The sequence below is a fragment of the Zalophus californianus genome, chromosome 1 (assembly GCF_009762305.2).
Source record: "Zalophus californianus isolate mZalCal1 chromosome 1, mZalCal1.pri.v2, whole genome shotgun sequence".
NCBI lineage: Eukaryota > Metazoa > Chordata > Mammalia > Carnivora > Otariidae > Zalophus > Zalophus californianus.
The window spans coordinates 151,526,319-151,545,791 of NC_045595.1; the positions used below are offsets into that span (position 1 = coordinate 151,526,319).

At 41.6% G+C, this 19,473-nt stretch overlaps 1 protein-coding gene across 1 annotated transcript in view; it reads left to right on the forward strand.

The window, feature by feature from the left end:
* Positions 1-345: 345 nt before the first annotated feature.
* The window catches only part of GPR156 (G protein-coupled receptor 156), an 83,726-nt gene continuing 64,598 nt past the window's right edge, over positions 346-19,473 (forward strand). Inside the window, exon 1 of the mRNA XM_027587004.2 lies at positions 346-555. The gene's annotated coding sequence lies outside the window, so the exon portion shown is untranslated. The remainder of the gene's footprint in view (positions 556-19,473) is intronic.

Genomic DNA, 19,473 nt, shown 5'->3' on the forward strand with positions numbered 1-19,473 from the left:
TAAGAACACTACTTGATGGCCGCACCCGAGAAATAAAAAAGGAACTTTCGCGTGGAATCCTTCCAGCCACTTCCTGGCCAGTTTGGGCGCCGCGGGCAAGTGTCCCGCGGGCGGAGGGTCTCGGAGCCCGACGGCCGGAGGCGGCGCTGCCCCTGCAGCCGCGGGGTAGGCGGAGAGCGCGGCGCGTGGGATGTGCGGGTCCGCGCGTCCTCTCCGTGCGGGCCTCCCCGGCTGAGCGCCAGGGCCGGCGCGCCACGCGGGGCGGTGCTAGGGGAGGGGCGGGAGGCGCGGCCCCGGCAGCGCCGGAGCGGGAGGCGCCCGGGGAGGGCAGCGAGCGCCCCGCGCAGACCGCAGAGGCCGGTGCCGCCGTCCCGCCGCCTCCACGCCCGGCCCCCAGCGCGGCGATGGGCGCGGCCGCCTGCCCTGGCCCTTGCCCTGCTCCCTGTCCCTCCCGGGCCTTTCCAGCCCCGCGAACCCGCAAGAGACCCGGGGACCGCGGGCGTCCCGCCACCAGACGCGGGCTTGGCGCTTCTCGGCGGTCGGAGACCTGGTGAGGTGAGCAGCGCGCCCTCGAGGATCCCAAATTCGGGATTTTGTAGGACCTCTCTGTGGACACTATGTATCCACAAAACATCAAACACCTGCGGAAAGTGGAAAGGGGACAGGGCTTTCTCTCCCTTCGAGAATCTGGGCGGTTTCTTTGGAAACGGTTAAGAAACTATCTTCGGAACGGGAGGCGAGCCCGAGGTCGCTCACCAGGAGTGCCAGTGGCAATTTTCTGAGAGGAGAGGGGAGGGTACTGGTATTCGGTGGGCAGGGGGGCTGTGGCTGTTCTGTTCCGTTCAATGAGCGACAGACAGACTGCTGAAATTGAGAGAGCCCGGAGCAGTTTTCCACAGCCTCCACACCGAGCTTGTCCCCAAATCTGCTTTGCAGGGGCACGTTCACCCAGGGTGCAGGGTGGCTGGTCGGGAGGATGGGCTTCCTCCCCGGGAGTGTGAGGTCCCGAACAGAGAAAGTTTCGTTGCCTGTCAAACTGCCTTGTTCTGGGCAGAGGAGAATCGCCCGGGACCTGCAGCATCCTTGTACCCCAGCAAGCACCCGTTTCCAACTTACCTAGAGGCCACTAGTTAGAACTCGGTGTTTGAATGGTGTATATCTAAGTATACTCGGGCTACTGCCGAAGATGAACCTTGTTTTGAAAGTTGGGGTTTGTTAACATTTCAGAGTTGAAATCTGTGGCGGGGGAGAGGTCATGGCATGCGCTTACTCTCCTTTGTTGGTTTTCTAGGTACAAGCATGCATGAACAGCAGGCAAATTTTATCCTAACCTCTAATGAAATGTCTTTCTTGGTAGAGTCCTTTAAACCAGGATATAGAGGATAACATTAAATTATTGCATCCCTAGGTAAACACGAAAGATTTTCGGGGAGGGGTTAAAAGCTGGGAAAATTGTTGAATAGTTGTATTAGGCAGCAGGGCTTGCAAAGGAAAATTAATTTTTCTCCATCAGTGCCGCTATTCAGCACAGAAGGCCTTTCTGCAAGCTAGGTAGCAGCAAGTCCGTTTGAGTCTGTGGAATAAAATGCGTTGGCAGGCTTTACTTGAGTTACAGTTGCAGAAGTGTGGGGGTGGGGGGCACTCTGGTCTCCATTTTGGCAGCCTAATTCTACCTCAGGGCCACCATTGTCTCTGGAGTGCTCCCTGTATTTCCCCTTCTCTTCTACCACTAGCTTTTAGCTTCCCCCTCTGCCTCAATAACGTCTAGGGTTGAGCCTGGTCAGAGGCAGAGTTATGGTAGCCTGGGGATAGAGAACATCAAGTCTAGTGAAAGCAGAGTTGTGGCCTAGGGGGATCTAAGGGGTGAATGGGATGAAGCCACAGACTTCGAGCCTAGAAGGCCCTTAAAAGAGTGGGAAAATAATGATTGAGGGAAAGAGATTCTCTGGGGAGGACAATAGATGCTTACAATTTGTTTCCTGCTGCGGATTTTACTATTTCCTTTTGTGTTGTCTGAACATAAGGGCATTTCCAGATGGGGTTGAAGGAGTCTGCCTTCCCACCCTACAAATTCACATTTAATTGCACTCCCTTGTAGGTTTTCAGAATCATTAGGGGCAGTGGGGGAGAGAAGAAAGAAGCACCAAGGCTCTGACTTGCCACAGAGACAGTGGAACATGGACTGACTTGGGCAGAGAAGTTGGATTTGAAAGTTGGAAAGAACGTTCCACATTTAGTTAAAAATCAGAACCTTTATTTTGCAGAAAGGTGTTGAGAATTATAACATTCATATTTAGTTGCTGATTAATTTTGCCCAATAAAGGATGCAAATCCCTACCTCTCTTTTTTTATCTCCAACAATTTATTATGAAAAATTTTCCAACATACAGAGAAGTTACCTACCTCACTGTTTATAAACTTATAACTGTCTTGAGATATAAACTTGTTAATGAAAATCAGAGTTTGAAATCCAGAAATATGTGATCTGGCCCCAGACAGAACTTGAATCAGAAGGTGGTTAAGAAACAGATGTGTGGGGGTGCCTAGGTGGTGCAGTCAGTGAAATGTCTGACTCTTGGTGTCAGCTCAGGTCATGATCTCAGGGTCATGAGATGGAGCCCCAACTTGGGCTCTTTGCTCAGCAAGGAGTCTGCTTGAGAGTCTCTCTCCTTCTCCCTCTTCCTCTGCCCCTCCCCACTTGTGCACACTCTCTCTCAAATAAGTAAATAAAATCTTTTAAAAAAGAGAGAGAAATAGATGTGTGAAGGATATTAAGATTGGGGGGGAAAATCTGGATCTTATTCTGACTTTTCCCTAAGAATTAGGCAAATCTCTTAATTTCCTCCTTTTCCCCATTCTTAAAACATCATTTGGATTATATTACTCCCCTGCTTAACACTCTCTAATGGCTCCTTTCACACTTTGAATAAAATCCAACTCTCTTCCAGGGTTTACCTTTCAAAGCCTTATGCAATCTGACCTGTTTGACCTCATATTCTGTCACTCTCCCCTCTCTTGTTCTTCCTTCTGCCTGTCAGATACCTGGCACTGCTTCTATCCTCAATTCATTCAGGTCTCTTTTCAGATGCGACTTCCTTGATCAGGCCTTCCCTGACCACCTGATCCAAATCAGGCCTTTGTCACTCCCCACCCTCTGACCCTGCTTTATTTCTTCATTGCTTTATCATTATTGCCTGGCACTATATAGTATAGCTGTTTCTTTGTTAATTGTCCAATATCCCCCCACTCAAATATCAGCTCCGTAAGGACAAGAATTTTTTTGTTGTGTTCATGGCTATGTTCCTTTTTCGCATATTATAAGCAATTAATAAATGTTGAATTAATTAGATAATTAAATGACACAAACAAGGCATTAACTCCCATAAAGGTTGCAGAACCCTTGGTAAAATACTAGAAGTCCTTTCAGGTAATTCAGGTCAATCAATACTTTATGGGTAAATGATGATCCTGGAGATCAGTGGCCTCTTTTATCCTCACAGTGCTTCTTTTTTAAAAGATTTTATTTATTTATTTGAGAGAGAGAGACAGAGATAGGGAGAGAGAGCACAAATGGAGAGGAGAGGGAGAAGTAGTCTCCCCACTGAGCAGGATCCTGGGATCATGACCTGAGGCGAAGGCAAACGCTTAACCAACTGAACCACCCAGGCGCCCCCCTCACAGAGTTTCGAAGCTGAATCCTATGCTAGGAGCTCCACCAGTTTTGACAAATCCACATTCCAAACAAGATATAAAAAAAATTCAATCCCAGAAATTTCCTTCATGCCCCTTTCTGGTCATCCCCACCATCCATAAGCAAACTTTGTTATAATTCGTATCATCATAGATTTGTTTTGCATTCTTAAACATCCATATAAATGCATTCACACTCATGGACTTTTACATTTGACTTCTTTTTGCTCACCATGATGTTTTAAGATTCATTCATGTTATTAAGTATATCAGTTGTTCATTTCTTTTTATTCCAAGATAATATTCCTTCATATGACTATCTATACCATGTGCTTATCCATTCTCTTACTGATGGGCACTTGAGTTGTTTCCAGTTTGGGGCTATTTTAAATAAAGCTGCCATGATCATTCTTACAGGGCCTGCCTCATTTTGAGTCCTGTGTACTTTATTTGAAAATCTTCTTCGTGCCACCAGTGCTGAGAGAAGTTTGGCAAGGTTAGGGGGGCTGTGACTGCAGTAGCAGCCTGCCCGCAGCCCAGTGAGTGCCTTCTCTAGACAGCTCCACTGGGCACTGACCTACCTCCTACTCCAGAGGGAGCGCACTTGGAAAATGAATGTCTGTGCAAACTGGGGAGACCTCAGGAGCATTTTCAGTGTTTTTAGATCCTTCAAAGGGGCTCTGTAGAATGCCTGCTGCCATTGCTGTGGTATTGTATTGTTGTATTCCCTTCCTCCTCTCAGCTCCCCACCCCAGTACAAGTTGACTCTAATCAGCCACTGAACATTATGCTATCAAGGAGTTTAAATATTTATGAGCAAGAGTCTTGTTCAGAGCCTGATAAAATATTTATGTGTTTCCATGGGGCATTGGTTTCCATCTAGACTTCTCAAGGTGTTTTTCTGAGGCACTTGTCATAATCATGAGGTACTCAGGCAGAGATAGATGGTACAGCCAGAGAATATCCCGTGTTATTGAACCCCACCTTGCAGCGTACCCTGCTTTGCAGAGGTGGGGGAGGATGAGCACACAGAAAAATGGGCATTAGTAGTGTCTGGATCAAGAGAAGGACGGTGTGTGTTGAGGAAAATGGGTTGAAAAAATCCATTCCTATTGTTAATAGAGCACTGCTAAAGGTGGAATCCAGAGGGGATTGTGTGAAAGAACCTGTTAGAGTGAGGAAGAATTAATGAAGGTGGGATGCATTCATTCCAGATAGAAGCATGAAGGAACCAGCCTATAAAAGACACAGTCCCTTTGACATTGATGTAGATAGGGCTTATATATGACAGCTATACTGAGTGCTATAATATCACACCTGTTATGAAACTGTGGGGACGGCGTGGAGGCTAGCCAGGGTTTCCAGGTGGAGAGCAGAGAACTAGCTATTTCAGAAGGGATTGTTATTTTCCTCCAAGGAAGAAGTGTCTTTTGAGTAGAGCTCGGGAGGAGGTGTGGTGCTTTGACTGGCAGCTGTAGTGTGGAAGAGCACTCCCTGGAAGAGAGTAACTTGAGCCAGTACTTGGTGTTCAAGTCAGAGCCCGAGTGCTGGTGTGGCTTGAGTGAGGTGAAGAGGTGGGGAGGGTCATGCCAGGGCAGGTTTGCAATAGGAGATAAAGCAGGAGAGCTATAGGCCAGCTTGTTGAGAACACAAGAGTGTGGACTTTAGTCTGTTTGTTGTAGGGAACCGTGTAACTTTTGACCAGAGACTGGGTCAAAATTTGAGCAATTCCTGGGAGGTGCATCCAACCCAAGCAAGGCCTTGAGATCTGTTTATGTCCGAGGCACTTCCAGAACATTTCGCTGTGTCCAGTCCAGTCTAGAGATGTGCAGTCTATTCTTAAAGGAGGTAAATGAGAGGGAGGGTAGATTCATTCAATATACTCCTAGGATTGACCAGAAACAGGTATCACCTACTACGTTCTTGCCCCACATATAGTCAGAATGTGCCAAGTCAAATTAAATTCATAGGTTGTATGCTGCATCCTCTGCTCTTCTCCATAGCCACTTTGCCTCGTGGTGGGGGGGTGTTGAGAGTGTCTGAGTACCCCTTTAATACCTGAACCCAAATCTGGGTCAGTGTACTTCAGATGTGGGTTGCCAGGCAACAGAGGACCTAGCAGTGAGGCTGTCAGACCATCACTACAGAACTCAGGCCTGCTTTGACCGGGCTACTGGGCAGTGACCAGACGGGCAACTGGCAGTAGAAGGCAGAGGTCATGCAGATTGATAGCCTATAGGCTGAACTGCCTGGCCCCCTTCCACCTGTGTTCTCCCTTCATATTGCAAGTTCCTATTCAAAAGTGCCCCAGGATGTTTCCTTTTGAGCTCATCAAGAAAATAGGGAGGGAGATAGGCGTGCTAAGCCTATCAGCCTTTGTACTTTATGATGTTTGCGATAAGGAAGAGATCATTGTAGAAGCATGGCTCTGAGGAATTCAGTTTTCAGTGCTTCAGTGAGGAGCTTTGCATAGATATAGATTAGCAGAAAGTTCTGGAGTTCTGATGGAGAGAAGTGATTTCTTGGTATGAGGACAAGGAAGAGCATGCGAGGGCCTCTTAGAGAAACTTCAAGGTTCTGTCCGGGGTTTTGTTGGTTGAAATTGCTCTCTTGCTGCCATGGGCACCTGTTCCAGAGTGACAATGGGAACACCCAGGAAAGAGTGCTCTGGGCTTTCCCACTGCCATCTGTCTATGCTGGAACGTCAGACTATCAGTTGGCACTGCCAGCTATCCATCCTGATTCTGCAAGGGTAACTGGGGAGACCTTGGGAGAGAAAACAGAATCGGATCTCTTAACTAGGGAAATGATAAGGGCCTCCAGATGTGGCCTGGACTGACGGTGCGGTAAGGATCTAAAGTATTGGTCAAGCAAGACTCCAGGCCAACAAGGTCCTTCTTGCCTCTAATCTGATATATTCCTGGTTTTCTGCATGAAGTAGAGTCTCCCAAAGGCCACATTAGCTGTAGTATTTACTCTGAACATGTTGAACAGAATGCATGCTTAATTGAGTGTCTTTACCAAATGGGCATTTTGATGATTCTCTGATTGTGCCCAGGCTGGTGATGGCTGCCTGCTTTTGGATACTGTTAGGATAAACCCAGAAGATCCAATAAAGAGGGAGCAGAAAAGGTACTATCAAGAGACAGGGAAGGGAAGAGAATAGTGGCCTGCTGGGATCCTAGGTACCCAATTATCTGCAAGTGAAAAACTGGGATGAAAGAAGAGTAAATAACTACCCAATGGGGATCTTTATATGCAAATATTGCTGACTTCCGAGGCAGCCCTTAGGAGAAAAGCAGGGCTGAAATATAAAGGCTGCTGTCACAGTTAGTGTGAGGAATATGAATACCAACTTGACACACCAGAACCCATAGCCACACCACAACTGTGCAGATAACAACAGCAACACGCTGTCCAAACCTCTTTTCCACTTCCACATATTCTCTCATATTTTTTTGTAATATTAGGTATATACGTGAGATATTCATCTACACTTACAAAGCTACACAAACACAGACCTGCTTTAAAAGGAAAGGAAAAATAGGGGCGCCTGGGTGGCTCAGTCGTTAAGCCTCTGCCTTCGGCTCAGGTCATGATCCCAGGGTCCTGGGATCGAGCCCCGCATCGGGCTCCCTGCTCGGCGGGGGGCCTGCTTCTCCCTCTCCCACTCCCCCTGCTTGTGTTCCTGCTCTCGCTATCTCTCTCTCTCTGTCAAATAAACAAATAAAATCTTAAAAAAAAAAAAGGAAAGGAAAAATAAAATAAGATGAAAATAGAGAGGGAGGCAAACCATAAGAGAGGCTGAACTCTAGGAAACAAAGAGGGTTGCTGGAGGGGAGGTAGATGCGGGGATGGGTAAGTGGGTGATGGGCATTAAGGTGGGCATAAGGATGTAATGAGCATAGGGTGTTATATGCAACTGATGAATCATTAATTTCCACCCCTGAAACTAATAATATAGTATATGTTAAATAAATTGAATTTAAATAAAGAATTAAAAAGAAAAAGTAAGTATAAAGACAAAAAGAAACTATTCCAAAATATTGTCAGCAGTAGGGTTATACATGATTACTTTTTTAAAAAATGTAACCATATTTTCCATGGACACTCTAGCATTTCTATGATAATCAGGAAAACATTGAATAAAAAATCTATTAAAGAGGTTAAGTAGGAAGAAGGAGAGGCATGGGTGGAGGACAGTAGGATTGTACAAGAAGAGAAAAGATGTTGAAAGATGAATGAGCGATCGAAAAAGTTAATTCTTCACAGGCTGCTAGCTTCTGCACATTATTTTCTTTATTATTGAATATCATATCTATTACCCCTCAAAAGATCTGGAAGCTTCTATCAGCATGAAATCAAATGCAAATACTGAGCCAAGTGTCACTCCTCCAGGGCCTTAATTCTATCCTGTGGGTAACAATTGGAAGGCCCACAACCAACTTCCAGTGGTCCTCAAAGAATCTTCCACCGAAGTGCTAACACAGACTTCAAAACTGGGCGGCAGCATCTTTCCCACAGAGTTTAACGTTTATCCCTGCGGAGGCTGGGCCAGACTTGTGCATCTCATCTCTGAAGTATGGAACAGGAGCCAAGAAAATTTGTCAGGAGTTGGAGTAGTGGGATTTTTCCAGACGAATGCCCGTTCTATTCTCATCCACACCTCTGCTAGCTGCTCACTGGCTCAGGTAGCCCCTTGGGAAGCTCTGTGGCTGAGGCTTTGGAGAGGTATCTATAGTTTTCATTTCACAGCCACCGGCTTTCTCCAGGGGTACTGTCAAGTCTGTGCTTTAATTGGCTGTTGTTGGGGGACACAGGTGAGGCCTCTCTCAGAGAGCAGAAGTTACTATTTACCTCTACCCACCAGGATCAACTTAAAGCAAATGCCAGAGAACTAAACACCCCACTGAACTCTGGGGTCTGGCATTACTTGTAATTATAAAGTCAATAAATCCTTTTTATATTTTAAATTTATTACATTTTTAAATTATAAAAGCAGTACACACTCATTGTAACAAGTCTAGTAAGACAATAGTCTATAAAGAAAATGTTATTCATCTCCACCTCCCCTCCCCCTCCATCTTCCTGACAAAACCACTATGAAAAGTTGAGTGTGAATTCCTTCACTCCTTTTCTATGTTCAAACAAATATGTAGTTATTTTCTATTTCATATGTAAATGAGATCATATAATACCATTTACTGTTATTTGTTTCATTTTATTTGTTATGTACATTATTCTACATATATAAATTTAATTGATCCAATTTCTTATTTTTAATAGCTACTTAATATTTCTTTGTAGAAGTTCCATAATTTTTCCTGTTATTTCTGTATTGATAGATATTCCAGTTTTCACTCCAGCTTTTTTTTTACACAAAGTATGCCACAGTAAACATCTTACATTCATCCTTACACTTGGTTTCCATTTTTATAGGAAGATTCCCCAAACTGGCATTTCTGGGTCAAAGGGAATGCACACAATTTTACTTCTCACTGTGAGTCTCCCCTATAGCAATTGTTTCCCTCTCTTCTTTTGTCTTCCTCTCCCCTCTCCCACCGCCTTTCTCCCGGGGAGCCTGTGTCTTTAGGCAGGAGAGCCCTGCAGTGAGAACTCCTCCTTGCCAAGTGTGGATTATATTAGCTCAGTGGGAAACGGGGTCTGCAGTGTCTTGGTTGCATTGTATCTCTATTGCTTCTGGTTGGCCAGACTGTTTACAGTTCCTCTTGCTCATTTATTCCGTGCTGTGGAATTATACATGGTCTTCGTCTGGGGCAGGAGCAGTGTGATCAGTTGGGGGTGGGGGTTGGTTTTCAGAGAAAATAGGCTGTTACAATGCTTTCTCACAACACCGTATCTGTTATGTTCCTTCTTATACCTTTTCTTTATTTCTTTATGCCTTTTGTTTAATAGTGGAATTGAGAAAAGTTCTTAGATTCTATCCCAGTTGTTTCCCCTCTGTTTTGAGGGATTTGGGTTTGGGGAGTTTTATGAGTATATAGTCAATCTACTACAACTGATTACTTGACATGAGGATAATTAGTTAAGAAGGTAGGGGTCTTGGAGCTTAAGGATCAGTGCCAAGCAACAGATGCGAACATTTTTAAACAAATGATTTTAACAAACGTTTTAGGAGTGAACTTCCCAGCACTACTTGGCTTTCATTTTTAGTTTTGCTCTTGTTTGGATGTAAAACTGTAATCTGGTCCACCAGACCAGAGAGGAGTGGGATTCCCACCACACCGGGACTGGAGAAAAATAGCAGAGAAGCATGAAGGGAAGCTGGTGAGTACAAACAAGAGAAATACAAAATGCAAACTAACAAAATAGGAAGAAGTAAATGAGATTTTAAAACCCTCAGATAAAGGCTGCTGTGTGACCAGGGACCTATGAGCTTGTAGACACTTTATAGAAATTTGTGATCTCTAATTCTTATTAGAAACCCACCTGTGAGTCTATGTTCAGAATGCAAACGTTAGCCAAATAGGGGGAAAGAAATGATGAAGTTCTGTGGCAGACATTTTGCTATTGGCGTCCATAACACATGCTGCAACTTTTACTCAGTAGCTTTGAAATGGATTTCTCTGCCCTAGACTGAAAACTAAAGGAAGAAAAGAAAACCAGAATAGAAGTTATTGCAATGAATTTCTTAGGAGAAATTTTAACTTTGGTTTGAACATGTATAAACCTGTAGAATAAGCATTAGCCTTTGTGTTAATACATACTTTTATAGAAACTTTTAATTTTCAAATACGCACTGACCAGTAATAATGATAGTAAAACCAGTCCCTATAATAGGTTTGTCTTTTATAACTTAAGAATTCTGTAATGTATCTTAATTGATCTCATAGTTAATAGTAAGGGTAGTTATATCTTATACTGTTTGCACTGTCATTTGTGTCTGTAAAGATTATCTTTAAACAGTTGGGTCTTGTCAGTAAAAAAGATTTTAAGGTTAAACATATTACAAGGCATTAAGCATCTTAATGGATTATCTGGTAGTAGACTGCTGCTCCCATAGAGGACATCTAGAAAAGCTAGATTTTATTTTATTTTTTTGATATTTTTAAAGATGTTTTATTTATTTTAGAAATAGAGAGTGAGAGAGAGAGAGAGCAACTGGGGGGAGGAGGATTAGAGGGAGAGGGACAAACAGACCCCTGCTGAGTGTGGAGCCCGGCACAGGGCTCAATCTCACGACCCTGACATCATGACCTGAGCCAAAATGAAGTCAGATGCTTAACTGACTGAGCCCCCCAGGTGCCCTGAAAAGCTAGATTTTTAAAATTTAGGTGAGTTTGTAAAAGACCTACTAAGGCAACCAGACCTTGAGAGCTAAGACCTCATAAAGAAGAGAAACTCAGTGAGTGTCCCACATACTAGATTGCTTTTCCCTTGAGACATTTACTTTTTACTAAGTAGCAGGTGAGGAGGAGCTAAGAACCCAAGCCAAAAAGCAGCTGCCAAGAGTCAGAAAACCTGAGCAGAACATTCTACAGCCTGATGAGAGAGACCTGATTATGGAAAGAAGAGACAGAGAATTAGCCCAATGATCTGAGCAGTTTTCCTTCCAAGTTGTTCACCAGTTTATAAGTAGCACAGACCAAGAGGTAAACAAGCCAGACAGAAAGCAGATGCTTAAAAAAGCATGACCATGAGCACAAAGGCTAAGAATGTAGATATGAGGTATATTGTTATACTACATGTGAAGTGATATCATATCATCTGAAGATAGACTATGACAAATTAAGATGTATCTGTAAACACTAAAACAATCACAAAGAAAATAAAGAAGCATAGCTAATAAGCCAATAAAGAGATAAAATGGAAACATGAAAATATTCAGTTCGCCTATGAGAAGTCAGAAAAGGAGGAAAAAGGGGACAAGGAAGAGATGAGATAAATAAACAATAGCAACATAATATATTTAACTTAAATATACCAATAACTACTTTAGATGTAAATGATCTCAACACCTTAACTAACGGTTGAGGATTTTAAAAAATGATAGGAGGGCGCCTGGGTGGCTCAGTTGGTTAAGTGACTGCCTTCGGCTCAGGTCATGATCCTGGAGTTCCAGGATCAAGTCCCACATCGGGCTCCCTGCTGAGCAGGGAGTCTGCTTCTCCCTCTGACCCTCCCCCCTCTCATGTGCTCTCTCTCTTTCATTCTCTCTCTCAAATAAATACAATCTTTAAAAAAAAGATAGGATTTTAAAAAAAGCAAAGCCACCAATATACTATGTACAAGAAACACACTTCATATATTATGACACAAATAGATTAAAGGATGGAAAAGATTTACCATGCTAACACACTAATCAAAATATAGATTGCAGCACAAAGAATATTACTATAGATAAAGAAAATCATTTCATAATGATAAGGTAGTCAATTCATCAAGAAGACATAACAATATTAAACATTTATGCACCTAACAACAGATCTTCAAAATACATGAAGTAGAAATGGTATGACTTCAAAGAGCAATTGACAAATTCATAGTTGTAGTCCAAAATTTCTTTTTTTTTTAAGATTTTATTTATTTATTTACTTAGAGTGTGAGCACGGGGAGGGGAAGAGGGAGAAGAAGAGAGAGAATTTCCAGCAGGCTCCGCGCTCAGCAGAGCTGCCCTCGGGGCTCCATCTCACCACCCTGAGATCATGATCTGAGACCAAATCAAGAGTTGGATGCTCAACCAACCGAACCACCCAGGCACCCCCTAGTTCAAAATTTCATTGACTTTTTCTCAGTAATGGATATAACGAGAAGACAGAAAATAATTAAAGATATGGAAGAAGAAGCCAACAGGATCTTGACCTCATTGATCTTTATAGAGCACTATTCCTCTCAACAGCAAAATGTTCATTCCTTTCAAGTGCATGCGGAATATTTAGATGGACCATATTCTAGGCCATACGATAATTCTCAGTACATTTAAAAGGATTCAAGTCATACAAAGTATGTTCTTGATCACAATATAATTAGTTAAGAAATCAATAACAGAAATCATCAAATATTTGGAAACTAAATAATACACTTCAAAATAGCTCATGAGTCAAGAAATCAAAAGGGAAATTAGAAATGATCAAAAGTAGTACTTAGCTGAAAATTTATAGTGCTTGAGGATTTGTAAGAAGAAAATCTCAAATTAATATTCTCAGCTTCCATCCTAAGAAACTAAAACAAAAAGAGCAAATAAGACCCAAAGCACAAGAAAGTAATAAATATCAGAGCAGAAATCAATAAAATAGATAACAAAAAACCAGTAGAGATCAATGAAAGCAAATGTTGATTGATTGTTACTATCAATAAAAGCAATAAGCCTCTAGCCAGATTGATAGGATAAAAAGAGAGCAGACACAACTTACTAATGTTATGAATTAAAGAGGTGACATCACTATAAATTCTACAGATATTACAAAAACTTTATCCGAATAATTCTATCAACTTAGATAAAATGAACAGATTCCTTGAAAGAGACAAACTGCCAAAGTTCATTCAAGAAATATTAGAGAATGTGAAAGCCCACATCTATTAAAGAAAGTCTCAGCAAACTAGGTATAGAAGAGAACTTCTGTGCAGACAGTCTCTCCTTTGCTGTCCTGCCCGGTGCTTCTTTGCAGTGTTTTCAGTAAACTTCTTCCCCTTTGTTCTGCCTTGGGTGAATTCTTTCACAACCCACACCACCAGTCTCCACCCCTTCAGGTCCCCCCACATTTGGTGGAGCCCATACAGGGACCCTCTGCCAGCCTAGGACTTTCCTTGGATTCTCTGGGAATTTCTTGAGACTTTCCCTCAGTGGACTGACTCCAGTACTCCTTGGGAAAATGACAGCCTCTGGCAGAGGTTACACCTCGGTGAGGATACAAAACCCCAGGGGAGAACCAGCGGGACTGCCCTTGCCCAAAAGAGTGAGGGATTTCCCCTCTTGCCCTTCTGAGGGATCCTTCCCTCTCTCTCCTTTCTCTTTTCAGCCCTTCAGAGGTCTAACCCTGACAACTGAAGATCTCTAGCCAGGGGAGCTCCCATGTGGTCTAAAGGTTTGAGGGTGAACAGGTCAGACTGCCCATGCCTGTGAAGGCAAAGGACCCTTTCTTCTCCTCTCCTACTCCATACCCCTGAGGTCTCCATTCCCAACGTGTGCAGCAGTTGACAGTGGAAGCTCATCCAGGGTGAATCCACACACATGGTGGACTCAGTTGGGACCCTTCCCTGACACTGGCTGACTCTCAGCCACCTTGCTTCTTTCAGCCTCCCCCCAACGCACTTTTTTCCTTTGTTCCTGCAGATCCAGCCACCATCTTGATCTACAGGCAAAATACATTCTTACCCGTCTGAGTGAATCCAACAATTCCATATACAACTTATGATTCAACAAGGGTCCCAGCCCATACCACCAGAGGGTCCCCTCCCCCTAAATCCCATGGACCTGACCACCAGGGAATTTCATTCACATTGCCTGTCAGCATGTTAATATAATACCATGCTCTGGTCTATAACTGCACAGAACCTCCGAGGGACTGACAAGTTTAAGCAGGGACAGCATGCCCCCCTGTCCAGCATGAAGCAACTGCTGAAGATGAGACCTTCGCCCAAATGCCCAAGATTTGTTGTTGTTGATCTGTCAAAGGGGAATGTAGAGGCTACTTTTAGGCAACAGGTTTGAGCAATGGAAACCTGAGTAAAGTAAAAAGCCCACAGTGACCACTGGGCTGAATACAAACAGGCTCATTAGGCAACCCACCTCAAAATATCCATAAGCCTAGCTGACCAATGGAATACTTAAAACCAGGCACAGGAAGATTCCATATGTTTGCATATCCTCCTCAGTCTCCCCCTTAATTAGAGCCCCCACTCCGAATGCCTCATGGCAGACAGTCTCCTTTGCGTCCTGCCTCTGCTCCCTTGCAATAAACTTCTATCTCCATAAATAAACAAACAAATAAAAGCACTTCCTTAACCTCATAAAGGGAATCTATGGAAACCTTGCATCTAGCATTATATTTAATGATAAAAGACCAAATACTTTCTCCCTGAGATCAAGAACAAGAGAAAGATGACTTCTCTTACTCATTCTATTCAACATTGTCTTGGAGGTCCTAGCCAGTACAATAAGGTAAAAAATAAATAAATAAATAAATGAAAAGCATCCAGTTTGGAAAGAAAGAAGTAAAACCACCTTTATTTGCATGTGACCTGATCATCTATATAGAAAATTCAATGGAATTTACAAAAGAGCTACTAGAACTATTAAATAAGTTTAACATGGTTGCAAAATACAATATCAGTATACGGATATCAATTGTGGAGATATATAGTGTTAAACAATCACAACTGAAAGTAAAAAAATTATAATCTAAAAAATATGAAATACTTAGGGGATAAATCTGATTAAAATTATGCAAGAGCTATACATTGAAAACTACAAAACCCTTCTGAGAGACAGAAGACCTAAGTAAATGGGAGAGATACACCTTGTTCATAGATGATATGAATTGAATGTTTATGTCCCCTCAAATGCACTTGTTGAAACCTAGTCCTCAATGTGATATTTGGAGGCAGGGCCTTTGGAAGATAATTAGGTCATGAGGATGGAGCCCATATAAATGGAATTAGTGCCCTTATAAGAAGAGGCCAGAGAGCTAGGTAAGTCTCTTTCCATCATGTGAGGATACAAGTCAGCCATCTGTAAACTGGAAGAGGGCTATCACCAGAATTCAACCATGTTTGTACCATGATCTTGGACTTCAGCCAAGATCATGAGAAATAAATTTCCGTTGTTTATAATCCATCCAGTCTATGGTATTTTGTTGTACCAGTTAAGCTGACTAAGGCAAGGGGTAGAAGGCTCAATATTGTTAAGATGTTGATTTTCCCTGAATTCATCTATAGATGTAATGCAATCCTAATCAAAATCCCAGATGCCCTTCTTATAGAAATTGATAACCTCATTCTAAAATTCATGTGAAAATGTGCAGTATTTAGAATAGCCAAAACAACTTTGTTTTTAAGGAACAAGATTGGGACTATTACTACCTGTTCATTATTTTAAATCCAAGAATGGTTTTACAGATGTATATACATGTCAAAAGTTATCAAATTGACACTTTTAAATATTGGTGGTTTATTATATGGAATTTGTAGCTCAGTAGAGCTGTTTTTTTAAAAAGCTAATGGATGGGAAAATGAGAGTTAAAGAATGCAATAAAAGGAACATATAAAACAAATAGTAACATAATAGATATTTAACTCATTTATGTCAATAAGTATCTTAATAAAAATACTATTCTAATTAAATGAGAAAAATTATTGTATTAAGGAATAAACATATTAAAAATGATTAAAATATTTTAATTGCTGACAGAGTTTGTCATAGCCTTTAATATCTTAGTGAACCACACTTTATTTGTGGGTAGCCACAAAGAAACATTTGATTTATGAGAATAATATAAGGAAAAACTTAATTAAAAACTTTTCTCTCAACACCAAAAAAAAAAAAGAAATCCAATTTAAACATGGGCAGAGGATCTTATTAGACGTTTTCCAAAGAAGACATATAGAGAACCAACAGATACATGAAAAGATGCTCAGCATCGGTTATCACCAGGGAAACTGCAAATCAAAACTAGAATTAGATATCACCTCACACCAGTCAAAATGGCTCATATCAAAAAGACGAGAAATGACATGTATTGGTGAGGACATGGAGAAAAGGGAACCCTCATGCACTGTTGGTGGGAATGTAAGTTGGTGAAACTGCTGTGGAAAACAGCATAGGGTTCCCTCAAAAAATTAAAAATAAATAAAATCTTTAAAAAAATAAATAAACATACCATATGATCCAGTAATACCTCTACTGGGTACTTACCCAAAGAAAATGAAAACACCCATTCAGAAAGATATATGCACCTCTGTGTTTATTGCAGAATTATTTACAATAGCCAAGATATGGAAGCAACCTAAGTGTCCATTGATAGGTAAATGGATTAAAAAGATGTGTGTATATATATATATTTATACAATGGAATATTACTCAGCCGTAAAAAGAATGGAATCTTGCCATTCATGATAACATGAAGGGAGCTAGAGGGCATTCTACTAAGTGAAATAAGTCAGAGAAAGACAAATACCATATGATTTCACTTAAAACAAATGAACAAATAAAAAAAGCAGAAACAGACTCACCAAGACAGAAACCACCTGAGGGGGCTGGATGGGTAGGGGTAGTGGGTAGGAAGACAGGCAAAATGGGTGACAGGGAGTGGGAGGTGCAGGTTTCCAGGTATGGAAATCATGGGAATGAAAGGTATTGCATAGAGAGTATATAGTCAATGGTATTGTAATAATGTTGTAGCTACACTTGTGGTGAGCATAGAGTTGTGGAATCACTATGTTGTATGCATGAAACTAATGTAACATTGTATGTCAACTATACTTCAGTAAAAACAAACAAAAAAACTTTCTTTTATCCCTGGCTTCAGCTGAGTTGTAGTTTGAAATGAGCCTCTTCACTTGGGATGATTGAGGTTTATGGGGGTGGTTGATGGGCGGCCTATGATTTTACATGTAAAATATTACATATTTGTATGTTTCTCAGGAGAGGGTCTATAGTTTTCATCAGTATCTCATGTCCAAAAAAATATTTAAGAATCGTTCAAAGAATGAAAAAAATGAGTGCTGTTTTAAGTGTCTAATTTCTTAATAGTACTTCTCTGAGATTAATTTCTAATGAACAAGTCAAATGACTTAATCTATAAATGTGTACATGAGCCTCATCACAGCAGCTTGTAACAAATTACAGGTTACTTCAAGGGTTTGTGTGATTTAAACTTTGATGAAAGCCCTGTATTTCCTTTAGTTGGACAACGGTTCTCATGGTATGATTCCCACACCAGCAGCTGCAGCATCACCTGCGAATTTACTAGAAATGCAAATTCTCAGGACCTACTAAGTCAGAAACTCTAGAGATGGGGGCCAGCAATCTGGTTTTTAAGGAGCTCTCTAGGTGATTCTGATGTACACTGAAGTTTGAGAACCACTGTGTTAAACTATACCTAGAAAAGCCCATTCTCTACTCCCTGCTTCCAAGCCAAGTTTAGGACAGTTTGTTAAGGAAGTGGCTGCAGAAGGGACAGTCTAGTTTGATGGCTTATATTTTCCATCTCTTTATCCTCACAGAGCCGGAATTGCTCTCACACAAGTATACTGGGTTATGTAGCAACACTGAACAACAGTTTAGAGAAAATCAGTGTCTAACTGAAGGAATTTAGAGACACAGCATGAAAGTTCACTCAAAAATTCTGACCAGGAGGGTTTTCAGAGAAGAGCCCCAGTAATTCCAAAGGCCTTGGATCTCTACTTCTTTTGAGGAGGAGAACATTCAGTCTCCCAAACTGATTGAACCTCAGAAACAAAGTTTTGTTTACCTTTTTCCAGCTGTGTGGCACCTTCCCAAGTGTCCTTTAAAGGAGTGCTCAGTATCACCACGGCTCTGTTTGCAAGGTAGTAACCTAGAGTTCACTCAGCCTATGTTCTGAGAAACCAAACGGAGAGGTCTTAGCTATAGCAGCATAAAACTTGAGCCATCCAAAACTAGCCTCTGAAATGTCAAATGATCATTCTCAGGTCCTTCTGAAGCTTGATTTTTTGTGACACCTTACTGTTTTGAAGAATAATAGCATAGAGCACTTCACAACAGTTCTCATTAGAGGGCAGCCAAGTGGAATTCATTCTTGGCTCTTAATAGTTTTCAAATGAGAATTTTATTGCATATTAATGAGCATCAATTGACATTTGTGCCTGGTTTTTATGGAAATTATGCATGTATAATTTGCATAATAGTACCTAAGTGCTTTCAGGTAACAATGCAACTCTGAGAAGTTGGTAAGAGTTTTAGTATGTTGTTTTTTGTTTTTTGTTTGGTTTTGGTTTTGGTTTTGGTTTTGGTTTAATTCCCAGCTCCACTCCCTGGCAATAGTGTTGGAATATTAACAGGTCTCTAGGATCCATCTGTAAGGAGTCTCTAGGATCTGTCTATAAGGCAGTAATTATTCACTGCTCAGTTTGTGTGGTTGTGCCAACTTATACTGAGAGCATAGAGAGAGTCAGAAAAACACATCAGGGTAGGATTCTAAAAGCAGGTGATACTCCCACTGTAGTCCAAGAGGGATGGTCTAGCCCTTCATAAGTCAAACCTCCTGCTTCTCCTGAGTTATAGGAGTATCTAGACGGTCCTGAAGATTGTTCCTAGAAATCTAGGACTCCTATGCTCTGTGATGTTTTGTAAATGTCTCTGGGTCCACTTCAACAAATATGTGTTGACTGCCTACTATGTACCAGGCACCATGCTAGGTGCTAGAGCAAGGACACTTTGGCTTGTTCCCTGCTGCAACCTTAGCTCTTAGAACAGTGACTGCTGCATAATAATTGATCAATCAGTATTTATTGAATTAATGCACATGGCTTCTACCACTGGGGATATATAATTCATTATTTTTTTTACAAAATCTGATTGTAAATATAGTATAAAGATCATTACTCATAATGTTAGAAGATACATTAATGATTCAGAACTTGGAATTCTGTTAGGATATTTAGAGAAACAAGATGAGTAACCTCAGTTATGTACCCTCAAGTCTCCTGTACAAATGACCCTTCTGTATCATGGAAATGAAATAAACCACTATTTATTGATGATCTAGTATGTATCAGTTATATTTGCATACATCCTATACATCATATGATTTAATCATCAGCAAAACCTATCAGGTGTAGATA